Genomic DNA, 10,970 nt, shown 5'->3' on the forward strand with positions numbered 1-10,970 from the left:
ATGCGACACCTATATACCATGGGACTTCTAAGAATTTCTAATGAATACGAGTAGTATCAGGTGTAACTCTATTGATACTTGGCTTGACAAGAGAAACATGAATATTGTGACTTCAACAAATAAATGTAGAAAGTGTGAAGGTGAGAAAATTCAAATGGAACAGACGTACAGATATTGAGGCCATATCAAGAATGTAATTGTGGGTTAAATATATAGGAAGTGAAGGATCTATTCACCTATTCAAGTAGGCTATATTGAATCTTTTAGGAGAAACAAGTGACAATATATTGTGTCTTAACAATGAATGAGGTTTTAGCTTTACATACCTATTTAACTATGATAGTATTTCAGGCCCCAAATAACTTAACCCGCGGGAGTACAACTTTTATCTTTCCAACCAGCAACTTCCGCTATTCATTAGGCAATTCACTAACTACAAGGGTAACATATGCGTCCATTAGTAACTCGTAGGAACATTTAACAATATAATTCTATAACACCCCGATTCGCTGAACCAGAATGCTACACGGTGCTCATGACCCCGAGGGACCACAAGTTAATCCATGACTGATATCTTTACCTGTATACTTCAAATCATGATATAATAATGCGGAATACATAGAAATGTAAGGCCATAAGGTTCAACTGAATAAAAATATGTGGGTGAAAATACCCAAAACAACTCAATCTGAAAGCTCAGTCTAAACGTAAATCTGAACATAAATCTGAAAGCCTCTAAACTATATGAATAAGGAGTTGAAGGAACATGTCTCCAACTAACTCCGTAAAACTGAACTGAAGAAATAAATAAGTATATCAAATCATATTGTCCTCGAATCAATGAGGACTCACTGTGTCTCTACGACTGGAATGCTACCGCTACTGCTAGGCTGGAGTTCGTGTCTCGGAACCTATGGTGTAACAAGAAAAGAAAGCACCATAGCGCAAATGCGTCAGTACAACTGGAATACTGAGTATACGAGGAAGGTAGGCTGAACATAAAGGGTTTCATGCATGAATAACACTGATTGACTAATATGAACGTGGGAGTGCAAACACACATATATAGAAACTGGGACCGTGAATATGTGATAGCATGACCTGTAAGATAAAACATAGTTTACTGATAACTGTCATGACTGATACTGAAATTGATAACATGGACGACTGTATCTAATAGTCCTGTATATACTAAAATCTGAAGAATGCCCTGAGTTCTTTTATTGAGACTAATATTAAAATTGTGGGAAGTAGTGTTTAACCAATATGCCCCATGTATGCCGTTATGGCTAAGCTGGGGTCCAATCTCTGCCCCGACTGGAGGGGTGTCAATATTGTGCCACGGGTAAGGCTAACCTGTGAGTGACCCTTATCTGGCGGGTACTCAATGAGAATGGTGGGAACCCTAAACTAACGGGTTAATCCACCTCATCAACCCTAATCTGACAGGTAAAGATGTCTCAACCTACGCTAGCTACGTAGTTCTAGAATACAAGGATGACTACTAAGAATCACACCCTCAACTGGTGGGTGAGTTCCCATCCTTGGGTTCACTCGGTGCTAACCTCTACTCCCATCTGGAGAGACTGAACATGAATAACTAACTGTGCATGACTTAATCTTACTAAATTTCATTGACTGGCGGAGTGTTACTGATATCTGACAACTGACTAAGATCATAAGGTTTTTTTGAGTCACATGACTGACTAAAGTCTATGGAATCATAGCTTGAGTTCGGATATCGTGAAACATGACATGGATCTAGGCACACAGCTATAGTTTTTGGGTATAAGTACCCCCAGGACTTGATAGGAGGAAACTGACACACATGACATAACTTGATCACAAGATTTGAGTGCACAATTCACAATATCATAAGTAAGGCTTTCATAATAAGAACGATTCTCAACAAACTATCACATGATCGGGAATGCACACAACATGTATATACTTTCATGGCTTCAATAACATGGTCATTCCATATCGCAACAATATCATGAGCATCTCGTAAAACTTCTTCAATTCAAGACAATAGCATGGGGATCACATTGAACATAAACTTAGAACATGGAATAGTCATTTAGGACTTATTATGTCATAAAAGCATGATTTCTATTCCCTTAGGTATTTTCACAAACACCTTACATGCACATCTTAGGCATAGGTGGATTTATCAAGATTACAAATATTTAACCTCTAATTTCACATATTTATACGTTAAATAACACCATATCCTCACAATAAACATACAAAGATCCCATCTTAGACATCATCAAACTCCAACCACATGAACATCAACCACCAACAACATAAACATCATAATACATAATTTAGAAGATGGTTCTTGAGCTTCATAGATGAAAGGAGTCCATGAATCAACTCACGCATACCTTAGAAGGAAGATTCTTGATGATTGACGGAGGAATTTCCTTGAAATCGGATCTTCAAGCTTAGTTACGCAACCCTAGTTGTTTTTCTCTTTTAGTGCTCTTGGATGATGAGCTTTGAATGATAATAGGGTTGTAAAATGTTTAGAAGCTATATATTTTGTAGGGTTAAATTTAGGGACGTGTAAGGAGTGTTAAAAGACTTAATTACCCTTAAAATAACTCAAAATGGAGTGTTTTTGGCACCTGAAACTGACTTAGGTGGCGCCCAAGTGATTGACTAAGTTAGGTTGGGCGGCGCCTAACCAATCGCCTATGTTTGGTTGGGCGGCGCCTAACCAATCGCCTATCCTTACTGTCTCTCATGAAAATGGGCATAACTTTTCGGTCGAGTATTGGATTAAGGAGAAATTGGTATCGTTGGAAAGATAATTCGATTCTCTACAATTTGGTGGGTCTAAATCAGGCAAAATACCACATTAACATTGAGTTATACTAATTCAAAGATGACCCTTGCAAAATCGAACACTAAAACTTGATGGATTCATAAACTCTTAGCTTGTATTACCTTAAGTGACTCATATGAACATGCTTAATGTATCATAAGCAATCCTATCACTAGGATATTCATTGTAATTCATGTACTCAAGTATGAATCACAGGATAGGAGATTTCATACGTAGGAATACTTATTCACTTCCTAGCTTAGAAACATGCGGGGTATTACAATATCTCCCCCTTGGGAACATTCATCCTCGAATGAGAATTTACTGAGAAGGAATACAAGACAATAGAACCTAAACTGAACATGAAGAACTGAAACTTGATCTCATGACTGACATGCTAAACATACTAAACTCGTGTATATCTAATGCATGGACAACTGACACATGAATGCATGACCGAGTATGAAACGGTTAATAGGTACCAAGTTTATACTAGAAACATAAACGTGAAACTGAATAAGCTTACAGAGAACTGCTACCTTGAGCTTGATCTGAATTGGTGGGGAAGAGGTGAGGATACTTAGTATGCATATCTGCTTCTGCTTCCAAAGTAGCTCCCTCATGAGACTGATTTTGCCAAAGAACCTTGACTAGAGGGACTTTTTTGTTCCTCAATCCGACTGGAATCTCTTCATAAGAGAGGTTGTTTTGAATGTCGATGCTCTGAATAGGGACAACAACTACTGGGTCACCTATGCATTTCTTTAGCAAAGAGACATGGAAGGCTGGATGGACTGAGGCTAGATTTGAAGGCAACTCAAGCTTATAAGCTACCTTGCCGAAGTGACAAAGAATTATGAAGGGACCGATTTACCGGGGACTGAGTTTCCCTTTCTTGCCAAACCTCTTCACTCCCTTCATGGGAGAGATCTTAAGATAGACATAGTCATTGACCTCGAACTCGAGATCCTTTCTATGAACATCTGCATAGGACTTCTGTCGGCTCTGAGCGGCCCAAAGTCTCTCTCTGATCAACTAAACTTTCTGTAAGGAGTCGAATACTAAGTCAGGACCTATGATTGAGGCCTCAAACTTTGAACCAACCAATCGGAGATCTACATCTCCTACCATAGAGAGCTTCAAATAGAGCCATCTGAATACTAGAATGATAACTATTATTGTATACAAACTCAATCAAAGGCAAGTGGTCATCCCAACTTTCCTTGAAGTTAATTGTACACGCCCTTAGCATATCTTCAAGATTCTGAATGGTCCTCTCTGCTTGACCATGTGTCTGAGGATGAAATGCTGTGCTGAGATGGACTTGGGTACCGAAACTCTTTTGGAATGCTTTCCAAAATTGAGAAGTGAACTGGGTACCTCTGTCTGAGATGATAGATAGTGGAACACCATGTAACCTGACTAACTCCCTGATATAGAGTTTGGCATAATCCTCGACGAAATAAGAAGTACGAACAGGAAGAAAATGAGATGACTTGGTCATTCTATCTATGATGACCCAGACTGAATCATTCTAATGACGAGTTCTAGGCAAACCCGTCACGAAGTCCATGTTAACTTCTTCCCACTTCCAAGTAGGAATAGTGAACTCTTGCATGGAACCACTAGGTTTTTGGTGCTCTATCTTAACCTGCTGACATGTAGAGAACTTAGCCACAAACTATGCAACATCTCTCTTCATCCCACTCCACCAATAGATCTCCTATATGTTGCGGTACATCTTAGTGGCCCCTGGATGAATAGAGTATCGTATACCATGAGCTTCTGCAAGAATTCATGCCTCAATTCATCTACACCTGGAACATATAGATGACCCTGACAACGAAGAACACCATCTCCCCCTTGGGAGAAAACCTCAACTTTCTGATTCTGAACTGACTCTTTGAGCTTGACAAGGCTAGGATCCCTGTCTTGTTTATCTTTTACCTCAGAAACTAGAGATGACTCTGAACTACTATGAACACATACACCATCATCTGAAGAATTGACTAAGAGAACGCCTAGTCTGGCAAGCTAATGGATCTCCTGAGCCATCTTTTTCTTACTATCCTGAACGTGAGAAATACTACCCATGGAGAGTCGACTGAGAGCATCGTCCATAATATTGGCCTTGCCTATATGATAAAGAACACTCATGTCATAATCCTTCAAGAGCTCTAACCACCTTCTCTGGCGAAGATTGAGATCTTTCTAGGAAAAGACATACTGGAGGCTTTTATGGTTTGTGAAGACATCTACATGAACTCCATAGAGATAATGCCTCCAAATCTTCAAGGCAAAAACTACCGCTGCTAACTCAAGATCATGAGTAGGATAATTCTTCTCATGTGGATTTAACTGTCTGGAGGGGTAGGCTATGACCTTACCATGCTGCATGAGGACACAACCTAAAACCACTTTGGATGTATCATAATAGACTACAAAACTGTCTGAACCATATAGAATAGCTAGAACTGGAGCTGAGGTGAGTCGAGTCTTCAACTCTTGAAAGCTCTTCTCGCATAAATCTGACCACTGAAACTTAATCTTTTTCTGAGTCAATCTGGACATGGGAGATACAATAGAATAAAATCCATTAACAAACCGTCTGTAATAGCTAGCCAAACCCAAGAAACTCCTAATATCTGATGGAGATACGACTCTGGTCTAGTTTCTTACTGCCTCAGTTTTCTGGGGATCTACTCTAATGGCATCATCGGAAACAATATGACCAAGGAATGCTACTGATCTTAGCCAAAATTTGCACTTGCTGAACTTAGCGAATAACTGGTGATCCCTGAGAGTTTGAAGAACAATCTGAGATGGTCTGCATGATCACGCTCTGTGCGAGAATAGATCAGAATATCATCTATAAATACTATGACAAACATGTCCAAGTACTGCTTGAACACATGGTTCATCAAGTCCATAAAAGCTGTAGGGGCATTGTTAAGACCAAATGACATTACTAAAAATTCGAAGTGGCCATACCGAGTACGGAAAGCTGTCTTCAAAATGTCACATTCTCTAACTCTGAGCTAATGATAGCCTGATCTGAGGTCTATCTTGGAGAAGTAACTAGCACCCTGAAGTTGGTCAAATAGATCATCAATCCTGGGGAGAGGATATCTTTTCTTGATCGTGAACTTGTTGAGTTGACGGTAATCAATACACATCCTGAGAGAACCGTCTTTCTTGCGCACGAATAATACTGGTGCACCCCATAGGGAAATGCTGGGTCTGATGAATCCTTTATTAAAGAGATCCTTCAACTGATCTTTCAGTTCCTTGAGTTTTGCTGGTGCCATTTTGTATGGAGGAATAGAAATAGGTTGAGTATCCAGAAGAAAGTCTATGCCGATGTCTATTTTCCTTTTGGGAGGAATGCCTGGAAGATCTTTGGGAAAGACATCTGAGTATTCATTAACAACAGGGGCTATTTCGAGGCTGGGAGATTCAGAACTGGAATCTTTAACATGCACGAGATGATACACACACTCCTTAGAAATTATTTTCCTTGCCCGAAGGTAGGAAACAAGTTGACCCCTGAACGCTGAAATGCTACCCTTCCACTCGATAAGGCCTGTATCATCTAACCTCTCAGACTTCCACTGTTTGTACCAATCATAAGCAACATACTGTAACTGGTAGGCGGCTAACTCATCACTCTCAATAGAAGTAATACCCATGATGTCAATGACCTTCTGGACTTGGTCAATGAACTCCTAAGGGTCCTCATCAGACTTAGACCCATGGAAAGATGGAGGGTTCATCCGGGTGAAGTCCTGAACCCTAGATGCTTTAGGATTGGCCAAAATGACTGGTGGCTATTCATTCTATGCATCTATGGACTGAGCAAGTATGTTAAATGTAGCTCTAAACTCCACATGGGAAATATGTTTGCCCAAAGGATCTTCGGGCTGAGGAGCTGGCTGGTTTCTTCTCTTTGGGTCCATGGTCTGGAATAAGAGAAGAATGGACTAGACTGAGAGTTTAACTTGTGATTATGCTCACTAGCATGACATGAATAATGAAGAAAGGGGACTGTTCCTAAAACATCTTATAGCCTCCCGCACATAAATGTGGCACGCAACAAACCTATGTACAATACTCTACTAGATGCGGCTTTCAGACTTCCTAGGACTCTATTGAACCTTAGGCTCTGATACTAAGTTTGTAACACCCCGATTCGCTGAATCGGAATGCTACACGGTGCTCATGACCCTGAGGGACCATAAGCTAACCCATGACTGAATCTATACCTGTATACTACAAATCATAATATAATAATGCAGAATACATAGAACTGTAGGGCCATAAGGTTCAACTGAATAAAATCATGTGGGTGAAAATACCCAAAATAACTCAATCTGAAAGCTAATAACTCAATCTGAAAGCTAAGTCTGAACGTAAATCTGAACATAAATTTGAAAGCCTCTAAACTATCTGAATAAGGAGTTGAAGGAACATGTCTCCAACTAACTCCGTTAAACTGAACTGAAGAAATAAATAAGTATATCAAATCATATTGTCCTCGAATCAATGAGGACTCACTGTGTCTCTACGACTGGAATGCTACCGCTACTGCTGGGCTAAAGTTCGTGTCTCGGAACCTATGGTGTAACATGAAAAGAAAGCACCATAGCGCAAATACGTCAGTATAACTGGAGTACTGAGTATACGAGGAAGGTAGGCTAAACATAAAGGGTTTCATGCATGAACAACACTGACTAACTAATATAAATGTGGGAGTGAAAATATACATATATAGAAACTGGGACCGTGAATACGTGATAGCATGATCTGTAAGCTAATACATGGTTTACTGATAACTGTTATGACTGATATTGAAACTGATAACATGGACGACTGTATCTGACAGTCCTGTATATACAAAAATTTGAAGAACGCCCAGAGTTCTTTTATTGAGACTAATACTGAAATTGTGGGAAGTAATGTTTAACCGACATGCCCCATGTATACCATTATGGCTAAGATGGGGTCCAATTTTTGCCCCGACTAGAGGGGTGTCAATACCGTGCCATGGGTAAGGACAGCCTGTGAGTGACCCTTATCTGGCGGGTACTCAATGAGAATGGTGGGAACCCTAAACTGATGGGCTAAGCCACCTTATCAACCCTAATCTGACAGGTTAAGATGTCTCAACCTACACTGGCTACGTAGTTCTGGAACACAAGAATGACTACTAAGAATTACACCCTGAACTGGTGGGTGAGTTCCCATCCTTGGGTTAACTTGGTGCTAACCTATACTCCTATCTGGAGGGATTAAACATGAATAGCTGACTGTGCATGACTTAATCTTACTGAATTTCATTGACTGGTGGAGTGTTACTGATATCTGACAACTGAGTAAGATCATGAGGTTTCCTGAGTCACATGACTGACTGAAGTCTATGGAATCATAGCTTGAGTTCGGATATCGTGAAACATGACATGGCTCTAGGCACACAACTATAGTTTTTGGGTACAAGTACCCCCAGGACTCGATAGGAGGAAACTGACAAATATGACATGACTTGATCACAAGATTTGAGTGCACAATTCACAATATCATAAGTAAGGCTTTCATAATAAGAATGATTCTCAACAAACTATCACATGATCAGGAATGCACACAACATGTATATACTTGCATTGCTTCAATAACATGGTCATTCCATATCGCAACAATATCATGAGCATCTCGTACAACTTCTTCAATTCAAGACAATAGCATGGGGATCATGTTGAACATAAACTTAGAACATGGAATAGTCATTTAGGACTTATTATGTCATAAAAGCATGATTTCTATTCCCTTAGGTATCTTCACAAACACCTTACATGAACATCTTAGGCATAGGTGGATTCATTAAGATTACAAATATTCAACCTCCAATTTCACATATTTATACGTTAAATACCACCATATCCTCACAATAAACATACAAATATCCCATCTTAGGTATCATCAAACTCCAACCACATGAACATCAACCACCAACAACATAAACATCGTAATACATAATTTATAAGATGGTTCTTGAGCTTCATGGATGAAAGGAGTCCATGAATAAACTCACACATACCTTAGAAGGAAGATTCTTGATGATTGATTGAGGAATTTCCTTGAAATCGGATCTTCAAGCTTAGTTATGCAGCCCTAGTTGTTTTTCTCTTTTAGTGCTCTTGGATGATGAACTTTGAGATGATAATAGGGTTTTAATATATTTAGAAGCTATATATTTCGTAGGGTTAAGTTTAGGGACGTGTAAGGAGTATAAAAGACTTAATTACCCTTAAAATAACTCAAAAATGGAGTGTTTTTGGCACCTGGAACTGACTTAGGTGGAGCTCAAGTGATTGCCTAAGCTAGGTTGGGCGGCGCCTAACCAATCGCCTATGTTTGGTTGGGCGGCGCCTAACCAATCGCCTATCCTTATTGTCTCTCACGAAAATGGGCATAACTTTTTGCTCGGGTATTGGATTAAGGAGAAATTGGTATCGTTGGAAAGCTAATTCTATTATCTACAATTTGATGGGTATAAATCAGCCAAAATGCCACATTAACATTGAGTTATACTCATTCAAATATGACCCTTACAAAATCGAACACTAAATCTTGATGGATTCAAAAACTCTTAGCTTGTATTACCTTAAGTGACTCATATGAACATACTTAATGCATCATAAGCTATCATATCACTAGGATATTCATTGTAAGTCATGTACTCAAGTATGAATCATAGGATAGGAGATATCATACGTAGGAATACTTATTCACTTCCTAGCTTAGAAACATGTGGGGTATTACAAATTCGACACTCTTCAATTACGCTTGAAATCAATGTAATTTCTTAATGATAATTCGAAATAAGTTCTAACTTTTCCAATTAATACAATGCACCATTAAATCAACCAATTAATAGAAATCCCTAAAAAACCCTCTTTTCTTGCAATTTTCCCTTCTCAAGAACTCACTCTAAAAAGAGTGCAAGGATTCAATTAAACAACAATCAACAACTAGTATTACATCTCAACATATATTCTTTAATTAAATTCAAGTACGGAGTGAATAAAAATTACCTTTTTGGGAATTAACCCCAACTTGAATTCTTTATAGAATTTAAGAATTTCTCACATAAATACTAGCTTAGGGTCGTAGTGATATGCCTCTCATGCGCAGAAATTTCTTCCTAGCCCTTAATCCCCCACCTGATTCTTTAGAAAAATTTTATTTTCTTTTTGGTGAGAAGTAAAGAAATAGAAGGGTAAGAAAAGGAGAGGTAAAGGAATAGGGAAGGGCGCACAATTTTTTTTTTTTGGAAAATGCTTCCAGTTAAAGTGTTAATACCCCCCTCCCCTTTGCACTTAATATTATAAAATGATTTGTTTATTGAAAAGTTTACAAAATATTCCCACCACTTTCTAATATTAGCATCTTAGTATAAATAAAGAGAACACTTTAATTTTCTTACCATCTTGCCACAACAATATACTGTACAAAATATAATTCCTTATCAAGTATGTACACACCACTTAATAACCCTTCATAAATCAAAAGTTGTACTCATCTAAAGTACTAAATTAATTCTTTTATTTTCTTTACGCATTGCATACATTATATTTACATACACACACACATATATATACACACACAAAATAATATAATTTTCTTTAAAATATATGTACCACGTAAATCTCTATGAATTAAGAATTATACTCATCTAAAACATTAAAATAGATTTTACAATTAATCGAGGCATTACAATCTCCTCCACTTAGGATCATTCATCCCCGAATGATGCATATAGCATATTTCGAATCCTATAATAATCCAAGATATTCATGAGATCCTTTACTCAAATCTCCCTTTCCTTAATCTACCCCAAGATTTTAAAATTTGGCTAACTGTTAAATTTTTCAAAAATTTTGACAGAGTTTCACCATAAATAGGCCTATTGGAAACCTGACAGCTAATCAGAATACATATGAAAATGCTTCACTGAGCGTCACAATAAATACAAGCCAAAATATAAATAAATACACTTCACAGAGCGTCATGACAAATACCACATCCAACGAATAATACACGAGGCTCTACTAGGCCTTATAATTTATCGATAACTATATCA

This window comes from Capsicum annuum, chromosome 12 (assembly GCF_002878395.1).
Source record: "Capsicum annuum cultivar UCD-10X-F1 chromosome 12, UCD10Xv1.1, whole genome shotgun sequence".
Lineage (NCBI taxonomy): Eukaryota > Viridiplantae > Streptophyta > Magnoliopsida > Solanales > Solanaceae > Capsicum > Capsicum annuum.